The sequence below is a fragment of the Zootermopsis nevadensis genome, unplaced genomic scaffold, assembly GCF_977971745.1.
Source record: "Zootermopsis nevadensis isolate Lab colony 2312 unplaced genomic scaffold, Znev_1.0 Znev_ptg000039l, whole genome shotgun sequence".
NCBI lineage: Eukaryota > Metazoa > Arthropoda > Insecta > Blattodea > Termopsidae > Zootermopsis > Zootermopsis nevadensis.
The window spans coordinates 285055-307183 of NW_028259171.1; the positions used below are offsets into that span (position 1 = coordinate 285055).

The 22129-nt window shown below is 39.8% G+C and overlaps 1 long non-coding RNA gene across 2 annotated transcripts in view; it reads left to right on the forward strand.

Annotated features, from left to right (window-relative positions):
* LOC147871777 (uncharacterized) overlaps nt 1-22129 on the forward strand; it is a 186013-nt gene that overhangs the window by 106539 nt on the left and 57345 nt on the right. Inside the window, exon 3 of one of the 2 annotated variants that reach the window (XR_015538304.1) lies at nt 11114-11565. The exons of the other annotated variant lie outside the window; for it this stretch is intronic. This is a non-coding gene — a long non-coding RNA (uncharacterized LOC147871777). Of the gene's footprint in view, nt 1-11113; nt 11566-22129 lie in introns of those variants that run through there. 2 annotated transcript variants of the gene reach the window in all.

The following is a 22129-nucleotide window of genomic DNA, read 5'->3' on the forward strand; positions in this document are numbered from 1 at the left end:
ATGCAACATGTAAAACAATTATTTTATGCTTTTAGCAAGTAGAAGAAAGTAAAACTTGTATGAACTTCGCAAAACAAGACCTTTCTAAATTAATGTTCTCATTATTTACACACGCGCTGTATGCATAAATTATAATGAAGATTAGGCGGAATGCTCGCGGTATGTAAACTTACCACTTGACTCCATCCAGCCTGTAGTGATGGATAATATTAAATTGCTGTAAGAGTCTTCGATCTTTCGCAACTTGGCCTACGTGACGACTGAGCAACACGTTCTTTCTCACCTGAGAACGCTGAAGCCATTGCCAGCAGTAGACTACCAGCAAAGCAGCTTTTTTGTTGTTCAGTTGTAAAAAAATTCTGAAATAAATGGTTCGGACGTACCTACATATCGAGCTGCGAGTGGTTAAAATGTCGTAAAAAGTGTGTTTTGTTGTTATCTTTCCACCGGGAAATATATATTACATCCAGCATACAAATGTCCTACTTTTTGGTGAAATTATGAGTCTCAACGACACTATGGCAACTCCAAGTGCGGGTTGTGGATAAATTTGGACTAGCTGCTGCATTTGGAGTGAAGATTTTGTATTTCTCTCTTTTTCTTATCTCTGTTTTTACATCACGCTGCATCTGAAGTACGTGTGTGTTGCAGATAGATTTCGAGCCGTCTGGGAATAGACTTGATACTATAACCAGTGAATTGTAGTATGTATGCCGAATTTCAATAAGCTAAATGTGAAACAGAAGAAGATATTTTATGTTTCCTGAATTTCTGGCAGGGTGCGCTACGAATAGATACTATCTATAATATGACAATATTGTATTTGAAATTCCGTGTTATTTTAGATTACCGTACTATTTAAGAAACGTCTTCTTCTGCAGGTAGCATTTTCTGCCTTGACTGCACTGATACATTCATCTATTTCTTCAGCTTTCTTTATTTACTCGCACCTTGGTTTTTTGATTCACTGCAACGTTATATATTATGTTATTATCCGTGTTTATTATCCTGTTACATTTCCATTTTAGATAGTATTTATAACTATATTATATTTCATTAAGGTTTTTTTCTAGCCTTACTTAAAAAAATCATACTGCAAGCTTGCAACCTACTGATGTTTACTTGTTAGTGATTCAGTTCTTACCATCGTGAAAAAGTGTGGTTGTGACCATAGTTTTATAAATTTCAGTTTTTATATCCTTTTTGTTTTTATTTTCAGGGTTCATATTAATGATTCCACGTATTAAAATGTTATGTTCTTTCTTCTATGTCAGTATCATACACCTATAATTAACAAATTCCAAATCCCAAATATTTACATTTTCACCTTTTCTCTTAAATGATTGCGTATTAAAATAAAAAATTGATTACAAAAAGAATTAGCGGATGGAGTTTTTCTATAAAATTTTCAAAAATGTCGATTCAAATCTTAAAGTCAGAATTTTTAGACATTATACAGTATCTTCATACATATTGTTATTTGTTATATTCATAGAACGAATATATACGTGTATTTCGTCTTTACAGGAACCCATTGTTTTTCCTATATTGTACAAAATATTACCTTTCGTTTTGTAAAAATTTTGTTACCACACAAAATTTGACGATTATATGTTGGTAGTGGCTTTAACATAGCCCTGTAGCTTTTATCTCACAGGTTCGTGGAGACACGCCGACATGTTACAGTAAGATGAAGAAATCATGGTAAAATCATCAATCATCATTTGCTCAGTCGTTATGTTAGTGCATTGATTGATATATTTCGGCTTACTTACCTTTGGATAAGGTATGAACATTATATCAGATTATTTTTATTTGATAATTTTATTATTATTATTGTTGTTGTTGTTATCAGCGGCAACAGAGCCATTATTTTATTCATACTTTCCATCACCTGCTTAACAGTAAGCACTACTATAGACTTCATCGTATTACATCATCACTGTTATCACCGTAATATTCATGGACATATTGAAGCATTCTTATGTAGCCTTAGAGCTGTGCTGTGGATATATTGCCGGTTAACGTGGGAGTAGTTTATAAAAGCCAGCGGTGCCGAGCAAACCGAGTGTGAAGGAATACCAGGAGAATGTAAGCATCAAAGTTGGGACTCGGTCTTGAAGGAAGGCTCTTCGGAATTCCTGTGCTATACCATTGCGACTGACTTCCTGCTGGCAATTGGCCTCGCATTGCCTTTGTGGCACTGTGCAGTGCCTCGCCGTGCACGATACAAAGTTGAAACTTGCTTGACAATAGAACCACGTTAACGTCGTAATGAATTGTACCAAGTTTCATAGCAGACGTTTGACTTGTTTGTTTCTTCTGTTATATCACTGCGTTTTGTCAACTGTTGATAATAGAGGCAGAGAAGCCGCGATTAATTTGGTGAGACTTGAGGTTACAGCGAGGAATATGAAAATGGCTGTCTTGTGTTCTGTGCGCGACTAATGTAAGATAACGTCAGTTATCTTACTTAGACAACTTTAATTTCGAGCAGTATGTATGATTAATGTCTTCATTGGGCAGTCGAATCCCAGTCGGGTTTCCAGCTGTACTTTCTAAGAACTTTTTCAGTCTCTTCAGGTGAAACCATACTTTCGCAGGCATCGTGTTATCTCATTGGACTTTATATTACGTCTAAGTTGAAACAGCCGTTAAATGATCTAGGAAGCAATTATGAAATTGTAACATATGCTGATCAACTCACTTTCTTCAAGTACCCGATTTGAATTTCGGCCGAAAATGGCTAACGTTTAATGTTTTATGGTTTTCCAAATGAATTTTAGAATAGTATTTTAAACAGAGTTTTCTGCGTCCCATAACTCCCAGTTCATGACGTATGGTTTTTTATTAGCGCAACACAACATAGGCTAATTGATACATCAGCGCAGAACGGTAGAAATAAATATTTTGAGTTGTTTAATTAAAAATGAAACAAGTCTGCAGCTCAGTCTCCTTCAAGAGAAGCAGTAGAATTATGTGTTTCGTGTTACGTGATTCTCTGTATACCAGAATCTGCGAGGTAATTCTGTTTTGCATTTAACCATGACAACTGACAACACCTAATTGCCTTTGATGTGTAATTTTACCATAGCAACCCCAGTACCACATTAAAGATCCCTTACGTAAGATCCAGCCACATTTAGGAAATTAATACGTTCAGTTTCGTTTAACATAGTGCAGAATAATATTCGCTTCAGGTATAATTAATTCATCGTACCATGAACTGTTTAGTTTAAAGTTTATCCGTTCGTATTTCTGCACTGTGGGAATTCTGAGGTGGGTAAAACGTTCACCGCATAGCTCGAAAATAGCATAGTGTATTCGCTTCAGTGAAACAAATTTATGGTGGAAATCAAGTCCTACACGCATGCTATAATATCTATAGCATATAATATTCTATAGGCCTGATGATAATACATTTTACTTCTGAGTACATCGGTTGTCTACCTCGTATGATGGAATCCACTAATTTGATTAAATACCTATTTCCCCGATTTTAAGACACGCTGTTTTGACACTTTAATATTTCTGATGTCGAGGTGCGTCTTACATTTGATGGCGACTAAAGCCTTGTATCGACTGCGCGCGGCTGCCTCGCGAGGCAATGTTCGTTGCTTTGCCTCGCAAAGTCGATACCATGTTGCCACGCGTAGCAGAACGAACAATGCCGCGCTCGAACTTGGCGCGCGTCGAGCCAAATCTGAGCGGTTCTTTGTCCCGCGGCAAAGAGATTTCACTGTGCTGTATTCATGGTGATCTTGCGAGAACTGACGAACAGCGTCGATCACAGCCGAACACGGCTGCCGCGCTCGATGCTGGTAACCACGAGCACAATGAGCGAACGAACGAGTTTGCCGCGCAAGAACAGGTGCTCGAGGCAGCCGCGCGCAGTCGATACAAGGCTTTAGGGGTTACGTGAAATTTAAAAAATATATATTATTTTATTATAAACACTGAATAATCAATAATATAATTTATTTAATTTATTTTAGATGTAGATTATATACTATGTATAACTTGTAATATACACCAACAACTTTGGGGGTACAAAGTTGAAGAGAAATTATATCTGGGGGTACGCGAACAAAAAAAAAAAGTTAAATACCACTGTTTTAGATTATATCTCAGTTGGAATTGACAAGACTGCTTATGCCTTGAACTCTGAAGAAGAATATAGTGTTGGAGGAGGTTCTCAGATTAACAATTACGTACTCATTATAACTGAACCATTGAAGCCGAATGAATGAGATGAACGTAAATTTACGGTTATGAAGGTTCTCAGGCGACACCCGATCGTCCTTCAGATAAAGGAGGTTGAAGAGAAGTTAAGCCATTCGGAAATGGAGGACGCAAAGCGATGTGAAGTGTAGGAAGGAGAGAATTTGAGTGGGGTCATACAGAATTGGGTCTGAATCTTTACATTAAAGTTGGGAAGGCAGTTTTTATGTGCCGAAGAGAGAGAGAGAGAGAGAAAGAGGAAATTGGTGGGGGAGAAGTGAGAGACACTTCGATATCTGGGGGGGGAGAAAGAGCATCTTATAGCTAGAAGGTCCCCAGGCAATGCCCGCTCGTCCTTCTGTTAAGATAAAGTAAGAGTGAAGGCGTTAGTGTGATGATGGCAGAGAAGACGGAATTTTGAAATTTTGTATTGGAGAAAGCCGAGACTATTAATTTGGAAGTTTAGTACATAATTTAGAAGTTCCTATTGAGGGGAGGGGGGTAAATTTTGACGGCGTTAAGGGGTGGTAAATTTTGATTAATTTAAATAGGGAGGGCTGCATGAGAAGCTTGCAGTGGCAACTTGGAACTTGGGAACCATCTCAGCATTTGCTTGAAGACAGAGGAAAACCAAGGAAAACCTGTGTCGAGATGGCCGGTCGCAGGACCTTCCGGGTGCGCGCTGACTACTAGCCAGCGGTCCGGCAGACAAAAGAGGAATTAGTACGACCCCTAGATTTCCCTAACTTGTGCCATGGGCTTTATTGATAAAGTCAGGTACATCTGGTGCAATAATACAACATAATATGTTGAATGCAGGTCATCCGTGTTTCCATGGTCTTCTTCAGCTGATGGTTTCGTGGTCTGGTCCATGGTAGGAGTTCCGCTGGAGCGTCCTCCGATGAACGGCTGGCTAAAATCAGTAGGGTTTTGCCCAAAATGGACTTTACTTTATTTAAATATATATAATTTGTAGGGTATGTGCAAGATCAGCCCCCCAAGTAGGGCCCGCGGTCGCTGGTATTTATCGTAAATGGGGTCATATTGACCTAACTGCCTAATTTGGGAGTTCTCACTCGCTTGACTTTTAGCATAAAATTTGTTTGCTAGCTTCCTGACATGGTTGCGGAACGTCTCCATGCCAGTTTGCTCATGTAAGATTTCGATTAACGTTACCCTTGGGAGTTTCGTTATAATTCTGAGCACCTTGTTCTGCAAAACTTGGAGCTTACTAATGTGAGTTTTGGCCGCTTGTCCCCATGCAGGGGCCGCGTACGTTATTATTGGGCGGAGGAGTGTCTTATAGATTGTAAGTGCGAGGTTAATGTTGATGGAGGAGGACTTGTTAAGGATTGGGTAGAGTTGGCTGAGCCTATGGTTGGCTCTGCACACTGCTTTCTTTATGTGTGATCTGTAGGTGAGTTTGCGGTCCAGGATGATGCCAAGGTATTTGGCTTCATTTACCCGGGGGATGGTTGCTCCAAAGATCTTCAGGGGAGGTACTTCGCTGCGGAGGTGCGACAGCCGTTTAGAGAATAATGTTACCGCGCATTTATGAACGTTAATCTTAATCCTCCATTTTTCAAACCAAGGCTCGAAAGTTGTAATGGCTTTATTCAGTTTAAATGCCGCCAACTGTACGCTGCCTGATCGAGCAGTGACGCTCGTATCATCAGCGTAAATCGAGACGGCCACATTATTATCATTTTCTATGGTTGTTAAATCATTTATATAAATATTAAATAAAACTGGCCCTAACAGGCTGCCTTGGGGGACTCCTGCCTGAATGGGTCGCCGTGTGGATTCCGAATTTCCATGGACAACCGTGAAGACTCTGTTATTTAGGTAGTTGTATATAATGTGGACAAAATGTGCGGGAATTCCGGCCCTGATGAGTTTAGAAATGAGTCCGGTTGTCCACACCTTGTCGAAAGCTCTTTCTATGTCCAAAAAGAGGGCTAGTGTTGTTTTGTTGTTATTGAATCCCAGGGTAATGCGTTCAATGAGGCGTGTCAGCGCGTGAGTGGTTGAGTGACCTTTTTTAAATCCATATTGCTCCTCCCGTATTAAGTTTAATTCTTTTAGCTGTGCATTTAAGCGTTTCAAGATTATTTTTTTTAATACTTTGGCTAGCGAATTTAGGAGGCTGATGGGCCTGTAATTAAGTGGCGAGGACTGATCCTTGTCCGGCTTGGGAAGCATGATTATTTTAGCAACCTTCCACTGAGACGGGAAGTAGTTGTTTGCTATTGAGGCGTTGAAAAGCGTGGCTATGAATTTGAGGGCTGGTGGGGGCAAGTTCCTCAGAACGATATTCTGTATGCCATCGGGACCAGCTGCTTTGCGCGATTTGAGATGGCGAATTATCCAGCCTAATTCTTTGTGGTTTGTTTTTCTTACCGACGGGGCGGGGGGTTGGGTTAGAAAATCCCTGACAGTGAGCTCGGTCTGTTGAGTGAAATCACGGTCTAAGTCCGTGTTGGTCGTAAAGATGTCCTGTAGCGTGTCGGCAAAGAGGTTCACCTTTTCGTCATGAGTAACGGCGGATCTACCGTTAAATTTCAGGGGGGGTATGCAGGTGGAGCTGTTTGTTAAACTTTTCGTAATTCGCCAAATATCGCCGTTATTACTGGTATCTAGCCCTTGCAGCGTATGTTGCCAGGTGTCGTTTAGCTGATTTTTGATGGCCGCGTCTATTTGTTGTTTTAGGGCGTTTATGCGGGGGCGAAGGGCGACGTTGTGCGTCCTTTGCCACGTGGTTCGCAATTTATTACGTTCCTGGATTAGCAGTCGTGTCGACAGTGCTATTTGCATTGAACTGAAGGTCCTGGTTTTGCTTGGAACTGATTGATTGATGGCATGTTGAAGTACGTTGGTAAGGTGGGTGACTGCGGATTCTATTTCCGGAGGTGTCGCATTGTTTGCTAAGAGTGTGGTGTTTAAGTTGTTGTTAACCACAGACTGGAAGAGATGCCAGTTTGCGGCTTTATAGACAAACGTGGTTTTCGGGAGGTCGGTTTGAACTGGGCCACGTATTGTTAGCAGGACAGGTTTGTGATCCGAGTGGGACAGAAAGCCTAAGGTTTTGATGTCATGGTGGGATTGGACGTTGTTTAAGACCGAGAGGTCCAAGACGTCAGCGCTTGCCGGGTCGTTATCCGGAACGTGAGTAGGGTTAATGGGGGCGGCGATTAAGTAGTTATTTTTGTTGTAGTGGTTGAGCAATATTTGTCCCGGCGCGTTTCTCCTGATGGAATGCCACAAGTTGTGCTTCACGTTGAAGTCGCCCGCAAGAATAACTTTATTGCCCGTTTGGAGTAGAAGGTCGAGGTCCCTCTCCACTAATTGGCCCGGAGGGTTATAGATCGAAATTAACGTAATTAGTTCCTTGTTAATATGCAGCTGGATCGCAGTGGCTTCCATGTGCTGTAATTTTGGTAGAAGGATTTCCGAATGTTTGATTTCCTTTCGTATTAAGATAGCTGTGCCCCCACCTGGTCGCTCCTCTCTGTCGGACCTGTACACATGATAGTTGGGGCATTTGAATTTCACAGTTGACTTTAGGTGCGTTTCATTCAATAGGGCTATTGGGATGTTGTTTGATTCCAAGTATCTGAAGAATTCGGATTTTTTATTGCGGATGCCCCTGGCATTCCAAAACACTATGTTTGTATTATTAGACAGGGAAGCCATAATTGATGCCGAGCAATTGGGTTAGGAAGGTGTTGAAGATGACAGGGAGGGCACTTTCGTAGGGATGTTGGGCAAACTGGAAGAGCATGGCTGTTAGTGATTGGAGGAGGCACTGGAAAAAGAAAGAAGGATTGAACGACCTGACTGTATTGACAAAGTCTCTGGTTTGGCGGTCGGTGTAGGAGTTTCCTAAGCGCTGCTGACGTGGCAACGGGATCCGGCTGTTTGTCTGTGCTGGCGGACGGTGGTCAGGCTGTGACTGGGGTCCCGTTTCGGTACGCTTTTGTCCTTGTCTGTGGGGGTGAGTCGGTGTGTCGGGTCTGATCTTTGTCATTTTAGGTGCGGCCGATTGGGAAATGTTCGTTGTAATCCCATCTCTCTCCACTACTGAAGAAGGAGAAGGGGTTCTGCGAGAGGGCTGTTGTGGTTCGGGATTTTCCTCGGAGTACTGGGGCAATTGAGCCAAGTTAGAGCCGCGGGGTGAGCAGGTTCTGTGAGAGGGGTTGGGGGTCCGTGGGTCCAGATTCCTGGGTTGTGCGGCAGGAGAGTGCACTTGGTTCGGAATAAATTGGCAGTGGAAAGGAATATTTGATGGCTGCACGAAAGATGTATGCGTCGGCGTACCCGTTTGGGTGCCGAAGACCAGTGGTCTGTTCCAGGCGTTGGTCACACGCATGGCCGGAAAGTTTCTGTTGTTATAACTTGGGGGTCTGGGGAGGGCTGGCTGTCGGACAGGACCAGCGTTGGGGGGTTTACCCGTGGCCTTCTTCTGGTTGAGCCTGCCCTCTTTATCCATAAGGGACTGGAAAAATGGGCAGCCCCGGAATCTGGGGCTGTGGTCGCCGAGCTTGCAAAGGGCGCAAGTTGGGATGAAATCCGGCTCGAGTCGGGCCGTGCACTCCCATGAGCAATGACTCCCGGATCAGTAGCCGCAGGCCGGAGGGGCCTGACAGCTGGCCGCCACGTGGTAGAATTGCTGGCACCGCGCGCACTGAGGCGGGACGGTCCGAGTCTTGTATGGCTCCACTTTTGTTTTAATATAATAGAGGCTCTTCAGGTCGAGTATTTTGTGGCTTTGGGGGACATTTTCCAGCTCTACCTTTGAAGCCGAAGATCGTCTGAATATTATTTATGAATTCAGTCCGTACCGCGAAGAAAACACTTCACTTAACCATTACGAAAATCAGCTGGTTAACCCTTTGAAGCCGAAGATCGTCTGAATATTATTTACGAATCCAGACCGTACCGCGAAGAAAACACTTCGCTTAACCATTAGAAGTCGAATCAGGCGGTACCACATAAGATTTAACAAAAGAACATCCCGGTCATTCACAACGATAGAGATCAGTGAATGGAAAGTATTTTATTCGTCGACGCCAGTTATAATTTCAATTAATTTTTGGACTGGTTAAACTATAATTATTAGTCTTAAAACTTTGCATACCGTGTAGTGTATTAGAATATAGAGTGAACAAACCAACACTATGATGGACACTATCGCCATACGCGTTTCGACCTCAAGACGTCATCATCAGTGGCATCAGAGACGACGGTTCTCGAGTTCACAGGTACATCTCGCCGAGACCAGCAACGGCTCCTGTGAATAATTGTCAATTACCTTTTATTTTAATTATGAAATTTGCTCGAACCATTTGACTATATGTGCCACTGATGATGACCTCTTGAGGTCGAAACGCGTATCGCAATAGTGTACATTATAGTGTTGGTTTGTTCACTATATATTATAATTATTAGAACATGTGACGAAAATGTAAAGGTTTGCCTACTGCCAAGACGCACAATGATATTGCCTTCTCTTACAGCTTTACGACTCCTGGTATATTATATCCGAGATATCGAATTGCCGTTGGCAGACGATTCGAGATTTCTGTTTCCTCTCGACGTCCTGACACGCCGAGAAACAAACCCACTTTGAAACAGAGCACACATTAGTAAAAATACCTTCTCAATCTTGGCGTCTAGAAGCAGACAACTTTCGTAAAAATATATAGATATCCGGCGATGAAAACTTTTGGCATCTGAATTTTTTCCAAGGACAGAAAATCTACTTTTCGAGGCGGCCTGGCGCCAAAAACATTGACTAATGCAGATGGACCGTCTGATTATTCCTAGAACCTTGGTTGTTCCATGTTCCTTAGCATGCTTCAACCTCAGGTTAAATCTAGAAGAGTTGGAGTAAAGAGAGAGAGACGATGTTTTTTCGAAATATATGTTGATGCGCGCGCACCACGCTCCCCCCTTGTCGCTGGTCACCACGCGATTACCGCCAACTCACGTAACACATAGTCTTAGCGGTGGCGTGTCTGAAGATCGTATTAATGATACGTCCGTCTGTCTGTCGTGACTTTCGTCAGTGTTGGAGCCTTCCCCGAAAGACTTTATTGGTCTTTCAGGGCAAAATGATCGACATTTACGACTGGAAACAAATCTCCCCTGTGACGAACTTGCCTATAAAGTCACAACAGAATATATATTTATTTTCACAGTCTATACACAAACTTTGTAATTAAATGATGTTGTTAAAGTTATATAATATTAAAACATTATGTAGTATAAAATATTATATTTTGGCGCTTTTTATCGTAAATACGATTTTACATTATTTAGCGTTTTTTTACGACATGTTTCGATGGATAAGACCTCATCTTCAGGTTTATATCAATTTTATAATATTTTAAAATTATTAGATATTTTTATGCAATGTATTATATTGATCTGTGGTTTGTTTGTAGATTTTCCATTTTCATGATGAGTTTGTAGTCAGACGTTTATTTTCTGTGGAATTAATGTTTTAATTATTATCATGAAAATGGAAAATCTACAAACAAACCACAGATCAATATAATACATTGCATAAAAATATCTAATAATTTTAAAATATTATAAAATTGATATAAACCTGAAGATGAGGTCTTATCCATCAAAACATGTCGCAAAAAAACGCCAAAATATAATATTTTGTACTACATAATGTTTTAATATTATATAATTTTAACAACATCATTTAATTACAACGTTTGTGTATAGACTGTGAAAATAAATATATATTGAATGTAATTGAGTGACTCGCTTTCACGTTCTGTCATTACAGAATGAAAGCCGGGAGCTAATCACAGAACCCATATTCTATCGTGTCAATTTGATTAAGTGAAATAAAAATACATTCTTATACTTCCAGCACACGTTTGGACCCGTTGCTGTCATCTGTAAGTGGGACACGTACTGTTCGCGACTGTAATCTTGAGACTTGCGGAGAGAGACGGCGTCTGCCTTTAAACGCTACGGACTCCCTGCATTCCTAGCAAGCCTCAAGATTACAGTAATAACTACAAGTATGCTTATTAACTGTGAAGTGATGTCGAGATATTGAAATATTAATATATTCAAAACAACAGGTAATTAAACATATTTAAAATGTGATATTACGTAAGCCTTGTCTAGGTTATAATACTAGAAGCTGTTGGTATTAGATCCGCAGTTCTCATATTTATACGCAGTGTTCAAGAATAATGATAAATTATTAAAAGGCGAAAATATTTGTAATATCGAGACGTTTTTGCTGACAAGTATTTTTAGATATTGAAGTAACAGGCCTCAAAATGGAAGCTGAAATAGGCGTAGGGGTCAGAGACTATCGGTTTTTTTAATAAATTCATGTGACTTAAAACTGGTGTATGTCTCTCCATGCTGCCATCTAGCGTGAAATCTGCCGGGGTGTTATAAAATATATTGCCTCTCGTGTTTTTTTAGTACCCTTGTACCTTTGTCGACACGAAATCCACGAGGTGCCTCGACGTCTGTTTGCAGAGTTACTTAAAGTACGTACATTGTGACGTCTTTACAGCAAAATCCGTGTTCCTAATCCTTGCCCACACGCTCTGAAGTAAAAATTTCAGCCATATTTCTCCCTAGTTCGGGTCGGTCTTGTATCACAGCAAACAGCGTATAACTTTGTTTGTTTAATCCAGCGTATTCCAGAGTTAGAGGCCACGCATATGTTGAAAGAACTAAGGAGACCTGGAAAGTGAGGTTATGTACACAAGTTCAAAGTATAAAAGTAGAGAGAGAACTCTGCAGAAAACACGCACCTTCGAAAAATAAAAAGTTTCGTGTACATGAAACCTGACGCTCTCTCCACGAAGTCTGTGAAAATGCAACGCTCCACGAGAAAACGAGTTTGATAATGAGAGGCGTTTCGCCCGTAACATCGCAGGACATTTCAGGTTCTCATGGCGATGAGAATTTCTTTTGGAATGGTCAGCCTTATACAATGCTAAAAACTGACGAAAGTAAAAAAGATTGCTTACTCTCTCCTTTCGCCCTGATAATGGAATCTGTAAACTCCTCCGAAGCTTTGGTCAGTTTATACATGACTACACGGCGCAATATCCCATCTCACAACATAAGTTTTGTGGATTATTTCAAAACATTTCGCCTCCCAGTTTCATTTTAAATCGACACAGATTACACCAAAATCGTACATTTCTGAACTTGAACAGCAAAGGAACTATTTCTTTTCGCGTAGCAACTGAGGGCGAAACGAGTTAGCCCTCGGGAGTGGAGAGGATTATAAATTTCTTGGCCTTTCTGTTCACCCGATCTCATTTCATTAGATTTGTACACGTAGATTATATAAAGGACTCTCCTAGAGTGATATATATATATATATATATATATATATATATATATATATATATGCACGAAAGTTAAGAGATGAGTACTCCTGTTACTATTAACGTCATTATGACAACGGCTGAACGACTGATTTCACGTAAGAGCTTACAAATGGATTTCATGTGTAAATAAAGCACACAAAATCGAGGAACGTTACACGTAAGTTGTTGGTTTGCTATACCATTAACCTCATATCCGACATTTTACGTGAATATAACGAGAATTACCGCTACGGTGGTTAGAACGCTGGTCTTGTAATCCTGGGGTCTCGGGTTCGATTCCCGGCGGTGCCCGAATTTATAACTTGTGTTGGGCAAGGCCGTGGTCTAGGCAACACGGAGTTTTCCTCCGTGGCATCCCAACAATTACTCCATTCACTCACACAGAAGAAGGCAATGGCAAACCACTTCTGCCAAGAACGTATATGAACAGGTCCCAGTCCGAGAAAAGGATGGAAGGATCCTGTTCATATGGACCTGTCGTCACACAGAACACTAAATAATAATAAGATGAGGTGGTCTAGCGGTTAGAACGCTGGCCTTGTAATCCTGGGGTCTCGGGTTCGATTCCCGGCGGTGCCCGAATTTATAACTTGTGTTGGGCAAGGCCGTGGTCTAGGCAACACGGAGTTTTCCTCCTTGGCATCCCAACAATTACTCCATTCACACACAGAAGAAGGCAATGGCAAACCACTTCTGAATCATCTGCCAAGAACGTATATGAACAGGTCCCAGTCCGAGAAAAGGATGGAAGGATCCTGTTCATATGGACCTGTCGTCAGACAGAACACTAAATAATAATAAGATGAGATGGTCTAGCGGTTAGAACGCTGGCCTTGTAATCCTGGGGTCTCGGGTTCGATTCCCGGCGGTGCCCGAATTTATAACTTGTGTTGGGCAAGGCCGTGGTCTAGGCAATAACCGGCTAAGACAAGTGACTTACACACACACAAACAAAACGAAAAGAACAACAAGGAACACTTGAAGCCTTTAATTTCCATTCACGCATACCAAAGATATGTAAGAGTTTAAAAATTGTTTAGAAAAACTTGAACTGACAACACGTGACCGAAAAGGAAGATGGTGGATGATGGTTCAATAAATAAAAAATATATAAATTGCAATAGATACAGTAGATTGGCTCCGAGGTCTGGATGTGGCACGCACGGACAGGTAGAAGTGGGCTGGTTGTCTGCTGACTACTAATAAGAACAGGTAGCAGGAGAAACTCTGGGTCCAGCAGAGACTACAGAGCCAAGACCCAGCATCCGTAAGACTCACTTCGCTCTCTTATATCCAAGGCGTCGACTCGGAGTATAGCAATTGGTCACTTAGCAAAGCAGGCCTAACAAATTTTAAAAAGTCATGAAAAATTGAGAGTTCGCAAGAATACGGAGGGAATGGTGAAAAAAAGCTGATAGTCGCTCAGGTAGTCAACAAATTCCCAGCACTTAAATGTACCGAAAATGTATCGCCGTGTTCTCATCAGTACGTCAAACCCCTGTCCCAAATATCACCTGTTCCCATTCCACATACTCACATGCTATTTCTTTAACTTTCATTTTAATATCATCCTCCCAAGTGCACGCCTACTGATGACTGAAAGTACAGGCCGCAAAGCACAAGGACGTAGACTAAAATAAAGAAGCACTTTCCAACGAGCATGAAAATCGGTAAAAACGTCGGATGATTTATTTTTTTTGAGTAGGTGATGAATATCTACGGCATCTTCCGCGTGTTCTTACTAACAAATATAAAAGCTCCTTTGTCCTGTTATAATGACGTCACCAAAGCTTAATAAGTATTCTTATACTTGGGGCTGCAATTTCTCTCCAACATGCAATCACGTGACGATAGCAGCGGCGGTCAAATTGTGTTCAAAGGCTCGACGTTTTAATTGACAAGTTATCAGGTTTATGAAACCTCAGAAAAATACGTTTCTCTACGTACAAGCCAATTATAGAAGTCCAACGTAGAATTACAGTGAGAAATTATTGGAACATTTGCGCTTACAGCGAGACACAGGTCGGGTAAGGACTTCAGGAAGACAAAACACTGATTTTCATCCAGATGTTAATTAACAAGTTCTAAACCAGTCCACTGACAAGTGGTTACACACGAAATTCAACAAGTGTCATTCGGCCCAGTGGGCAAATCGTTGGCCCAGCAAGACAATAAACCTTCATGGAGGATGGGCAAGGCAGACAGAGCGCACATTGGGAGATGAGAAATGCGTTAAAGCTCTTGGTTGGAAGTCCTGAACCGACGAGACCACTCACGAAACCTAGGCATAGATGGATTAAATCCGTCACAGGGAAATTGAGTTGGAGGATGTAGATCGGATTTATCTGACTCAGGATGGTACTGGTGGCTGGTCACCTTATGGCCCAAGTGATGATACAATCATCTAACTTGTCGGAAAGGCTTATTGACCGTGGAATAATGGAGAGAGACAAACCAGGATATCCGATGTCTGACGACTGAAATTCGTTTTCGTCATGGCAGACTTAAAAGACGTAAGGCACACACAACTTTCAACCTATCGACTCTCGTCCTAACTGAAGAACGCAGATTGACGTTGATATTTAAGTTGGTCACGGTTTTGAAAATCAGGGTTGCCAACCACTACACAGCGTCATAATCCAGTGGGTCACAATGCGAAGAACTGACAGCGTAATATATCTGGCGCTAAGAGAGGAACTTGGCCTTAATTTCATATTCTTAGGCCTCAAATAAGGCCATATCCAAAGGATTCCCAAGCGAGATATCTCGTACGTAGCGTGGAAATGCTTAATACAATCCACGAGGTTTCCCGATATGAGTAATCGTTACGTTGCCTTAGTTCATTTTTCTGCTTAGTACACCCCTGGTCCAGCCCTACAGGTAGGAAGAGGCATTGATGTTGAAACAGGTCGGGATCCTTTTCCAATGAAACCAATTATAGCACTTTACTCACTCCCAGAACAATGAACTCTTCCTGCCCCACGTTGTCAGCAAGGACGTTTAAGCGACGTTACACATTAAAAGGATCCTAGTAGCATGTTCCTAAAGCGTTCACTTTTATTCGGAATTCAGATTATTTGAAATAAGATAACTAACTGTCTTTTGGGATGTTGCGCAGTGCAGTCTGGTGGCAACCAACCCACGTTTCGGAGGTTCTAACATTCTACATAATGAGGGTTTAAGCACCTCTGAAACGTCGGTAAATTAAAATTTAACATCCCAGAATATAGTAATCTTAACAGGTAAAGGGGTAAGATAAACCCTGTCGACGACTGTACTTCTATACGAACTATACTAAATACTTTTACTAGCTCATTATGCAAAACTCTTATTATTCCTGAACACATACCAACAAATTTGTATTTTACGAGCGTCGTCTGTAAAATTTAAATTTCTGAAGTCTACTTTCGGTTTATTAAAAAAAAAGTATTTTCAAATACCGCTACCTTAACACTTTTCAAAAGAACCTCTACATAACAAGTAATCACAAAAAGAACGTGTAGGTAAGGTTATAATCACAATTTCCAGAACTCGACAGTAATCATAATAAAATTGATCGAGATTCTGTGGCGTTAACTGTTGCTATTCCAAAACATGGAATAAACATCGATTATTTTCTTAAACAATATTAACCAGCTGATCTTTGTCATGGAGATGAGGTACGTATTGAACATTTAAATATTATTTAGGCTTCCAAGAGTTAAATAACGCTGCGTTAAGGTAACTTAAAATGACATGCCCTTCCTACCAAATTTGTGAGCGACAACTTGTTCCAAACCCACTCTGACTGGCAACGTAGATCCAAATATAGGGGTCCATTGTGTTGAACAAGTGTAACAAATTCGAAACTTGTACCTTATCACCATTAACAATCATTCCTCCTTTATGTACGCATGCATAACAAACATGGCGAGTCAGCGCAGTTACAATTGAGATCGGGGAACAGTATACACCTTTCTCTCAAACAGTGGACTGTAACTCAGACGTAACAAGAACAGATTTGATACGTATTTAGAAATAATAACTGGCTCTCCGACCAATTTAAAGTTATTTTCCCTTTTACAAGCTGTTTAATGATGTCTTTCTGATAATATTTTATCTGTTAGGGTAATAAAATTAAGGAGAATTAGATGGGTGGGACATTTAGCACGTATCTGAGAGATTAAAAATTTAAAAAAAAATTTTGTACTGAAAATTCCTAAGGGGAAAGACAGCTTGGGATTCTGAACAAAACCTTCGCATTGAAATTAACAGGATTGGAACAATAACAAACAAACAAAAATAAAAACACCTGATTCCCTTAGCAGCAGCTATATTAGCATTCAACGACGTATGAAGAATATTCTTAAGATAAAAAGTTATGAAACAAACGAAAATGTTTTCCCCTGCCTATTAAATAAAACGTAACTGTACGTCTAGAACTGCAAATGTGATTATACGTTGTGACCACCCCATTTTTTATTTACTCATTCAATTTACGAAGAGGAAGCCATTTTATGAAACTGAATAAAAAAAATTAAAATAAAGGAAATTTTATAAAAAAAAATCTGGGCGAGGGAAAATTTGAGGAATAATGGATTATACAATGATGCGAAAATTTACAAAATGACTGGCAGTATATTGGTACGAGCGACAGAATTGAATTCAATTTAAATAGAAGAAGAAAGGAAGGTCTATACCAGGGGTGGCCAACCCGCGGGCCGCATGTGGCCCGCCTTGAACATTTTTCCGGCCCGCGAGATTCATCACACTTTTACAAAATATATTTATTTTATAATGGCCAAAGTAGTGAAAACCAATGTATTAAAAAAATACATTATTTGTGCATCCATATATTCATTTCATTATTTTTATTTCATTCATATTTATATATTTTCTATATTTAATTTTTAGTGCTATATATTTCTTTACAATGTACGCTTAGTATCATTATTATTATATTATCTATGTTTACATGTAAGAATAATAGTAAACACAATAATAATAACTCATTATGTTTCAATTTTTCACTCCAAAAAAATGTCTATAGTGTATCTAAATCTAATATGGGGATATATAATTTTATATGTGGCCCGTGGAGTTATGATGCATTTCCAAAGTGGCCCGAAAGATCATTTGAGTTGGCCACCCCTGGTCTATACCTTATTCTCCACTTCTTGTTTATAACCTTGTGCTCACATTGAAGGTTTATTTATAAAAAAGCTGAGGTATTCTGAGAAAAATGCAGCGGTCAAATGAAACTACAACCTGATGACGTAGTAAACAACACATAAGAAAGCAATTTTTCACATATTAACACATCCGCAATTTATTTGCAATAAAAAATGTTTGATACAAAAAAAATCCCGTAGTTATTTTGCTGTGGCGTAAAAACTATGACACTTGTTTCTTTGTGCGTAAGTTACAAGAAATGCGAAAATGTGTACGGCCGAGTTTATTCGTTACAGGATGAAGAGTACCGGTCAGCTTCTCGATTTTTTTTTGTAAGACATTTCTACTGTGAAGGATTGTGCTTAGGACCAATCAAAGTGAATGATTTTATTCGAAGAAATATAAAAGGAAGAGGTCTCTTGTGGGGATAGAGTACAATATTAAAATGGACCTTAAAGAAATCGGATGTGATATGGCTTACATTTAAGAGGCTCGAGATAGAATCAAACGATGGTGTCCTGTGCATATGGAAAGACTAACATCATTCCGTAAAAGGCGAATCATTTCTTGATTAGTTTAGCTGCTGTTAGCTTCTAAAGGAGGAATGTGTTCCATGGAGTTACTTAAATTAAAACAAATTAATGTTTAATTACAGGTCCTGGTTTCCAAAACTTTTCGTATGGAAAACAAAATATTATTCTGGGTTGTAAGATAATGTAACTTTGGTATGCACCTACCTACGTTCAACTGAAACGTTGTTAAACAACCACCTATTAGAGTATATGACGTCACAACTCACAAAACCAAAATCGAAATAAAAGTCGATTTATTCCATTTCTTTTCGTCCTAGAAAATGCTTCATTAACCCTCTGAAGCTGAAGCTCGTCTGAATAGTATTTACGAATTCAGTCCGTACTGCGAAGAAAACACCACACTTCACCATTACAAAGATCAAATGGTTAACGCTGTTTAAGGAAATAATCGCTGTTTATAATGAGACACGCGCTGCGTATATAATATTTAAGAATTGAGTCCGTACCGCGAAGTAAACACCACACTTCACCATTACTATGATCAACTGGTTAACGCTGTTTAAGGAAATGATCGCGGTTTATTGTTAGAATCATACGAAAGGTCATGAACACAAAATGGAGGGATGCTAATTATTAAAGTAGGTGGTACAAACAATTACCATCGGGGGATTAAAGTGGTAAGCGTCTGCTCCGAGTTAATGGAACAGAACATAAAAGCAGGTTTTTTTACAAACGATAACTGCACAATGGTTTTTTCATAAAAATCGTGATCACGCTATTAAGAATTCCCCACGTCGTCTCTGAACACAGACATACAACAAGGAAAATTTCTGACAAAAATTTCTTTTTTGTAACAAAGAGGCTAATTTTGCCAACACCCTGCTTACGTGGGACGCAAATACATATTCATATTCATACAATGTTATTACCGCGTTCACAGAAGTTTCTTTTATCATTCGTACATCTTTGCTTCTGTAATGAACGAACCGAGGAGGAAAATCCCAGTAGCACTGTTAAAATAATGCGAAGAGCAACTTCCAATTTTAGTGAAAAAAAAGACTGTAAAGAGACGGATGGAAGTGAGAAAAGATTACAAAAGCCCAATTGTTTCTTAATGAGAAGAATGTGACATAAGTAGATTCTAGAGGCACGGAGCAGATATTTGAATAAGGCACTCGCTATCTGTACGGAACAACATTCACGAAGACAAGCCTCGCATCCTAACGAATGGAAAGTCACTTACACACAGAAAATAAGAATGTCCTTAGCGCAACAGCGACACAGGTGTCATACCACCCCCCCCCCCGTCCCGCAATTTCTAACCTTTTACGAGTGAAACAATTCCGAGTAATAGGAAAGGGAACATTGACTAGACCTCGCTGTGGAGCGGTTAGCACTCAAGTTTCGTATTTTGAAGGTCCCGGGTTTAAGTCTCCGTCCTCATACCGGTAATTACGAGACTTATTTCGTGGTTTTCCTCGGGCACTTCAAGGCAAATTCCGAGAAAATGTCTTAGAACATACCCTATCCGCTTCCTTCCATATCCCTTCCATCCATTAATTATCCTGTCATTCAATAACTCTGTTTTGCCCGCACATTATATTTACAGGTTCCATACGATCTCAGAATAAACAGCGATTATTTCCTTAAACAGCGTTAACCAGTTGATCTTCGTAATGGTGAAGTGTGGTGTTTTCTTCGCGGTACGGACTGAATTCTTAAATATTAATCAGACGAACTTCGGCTTCGAAGGGTTAATTAATTATCAGATTAAACAGCGATTATTTCCTTAAACAGCGTTAACCAGTTGATCTTCGTAATGGTGAAGTGTGGTGTTTTCTTCGCGGTACGGACTGAATTCTTAAATATTAATCAGACGAACTTCGGCTTAGAAGGGTTAATTAATTATCAGATTAAACAGCGATTATTTCCTTAAACAGCGTTAACCACTTGATCTTCGTAATGGTGAAGTGTGGTGTTTTCTTCGCGGTACGGACTGAATTCTTAAATATTAATCAGACGAACTTCGGCTTCGAAGGGTTAATTAATTATCAGATTAAACAGCGATTATTTCCTTAAACAGCGTTAACCAGTTGATCTTCGTAACGGTGACGAGTAGTGTTTTCTTCGCGGTACGGACTGAATTCTTAAATATTAATCAGACGAACTTTGGCTTCGAAGGGTTAATTAATTATCAGATTAAACAGCGATTATTTCCTTAAACAGCGTTAATCACTTGATCTTTGTAATGGTGACGAGTAGTGTTTTCTTCGCGGTACGGACTGATTTCTTAAATGTTATTCAGATGAGCTTCGGGCTTCAAAGGGTTTACGCAGCCCAAATTTCAAGCATCCATGCATCGCCGTTGATGTAAACGTACTTGGAATAGTGAGCCACTGTACGACACTCGTTCCTTAGGACAGTTATATACTTGTGCCATTCTCTATGTGTAGGTAAACACAACACAACAAGGCAGCCTACAGCAATAACGCTACACCTTCCTTCGGGCCAATGTTCTTCATAGTAATGGGTGTTCCATAAACCCCAAACGCACACGAGTTCAACCAATCACTTCAAAATAAATAGTAATACCGCTGTGTGCAAGGTATAAATAAACTCTACCAAATATCATGAAATTCTTATTGTGAAAACTACAATTCTGGAGAGCAATGCTAAGATGAGAGGATAATATTAAAATTAACTTTAAATAAACAGGTTGTAAGTGCATTCAGCTGACTGAACATGGGGTCTAGTACCAGGTTGTTGTAATTATGAGTAGCTAAAGCTTGCCACGTGTTCACACGTGAGACTCCCACGGCAGTGAAGATGTCGATATTGGTCTTCTGGGTTCTAGTGTCCTGAAGATGGAGGCCGTATGTCCCACCGAAACGTCGGTATCTAACTACACGCCCACGTGGGCTTTACTACGCGTTTCCGACCCGTTCTCCTCATTTAATAAAGACAGATTTTAAACGAAACCATGGAACTGGCTTGGCTTTGTTGTTGAATCCGTAGACTCAGGCACCATAATTCTCTGAAGGATTAAGATTCTTTTGTTATCGGCTTGGTTCATTATAGAAAATAATGGGCTATAAATCTTTTCTTAGGATCCCAATTCAATTACGCATGATTCAGAGTCGCGGGTGACAAAGCTAACATTTCGATGTCAGTAGGACTTCTATTCAACACAGTAAAGGTAAAAATCAATACCACACATGTACAGGATGTTTCACAAAATAAGTAGGCATTTCTAATTGAAGTATTTATTCAATGTCCTAACATAAAGCAACAGTACAAATAAGATATTGTAAATGCGTCATATTGTGATTATAAGTATTAAAAATATATTAAAAATTTTATTTCCGTCAATCACAAATATAATATTGTTAAAAGATTAAAACATCAATTAACGTTCCCCTTCGAGTACTCGATTACATAGGAACTTACACGACTAGTTTCGGCTATAATTTAGCCATCAACGGGTGTTATGTAGTTAAAACTTATTACTGAAATACTGTACATTACAGTCCAATACATCTCCGTTTCTACTATATACGATTACGATATTACTTCTTGGTCCTACATAAAATATTGACGACACTACAAAATACAAACCTAATAACAGTGACCTGTGATAATACAACGCAACGAAGAAATAATATAAAGAACAAGAAGAACATCATCAGAAAATGAAGAATATAAATTATAAAAAACAATAAAAATCAATATTTCAGTAATAAGTTTTAACTACATAACACCCGTTGATGGCTAAATTGTAGCCGAAACTAGTCGTGTAAGTTCCTATGTAATCGAGTACTCGAAGGGGAACGTTAA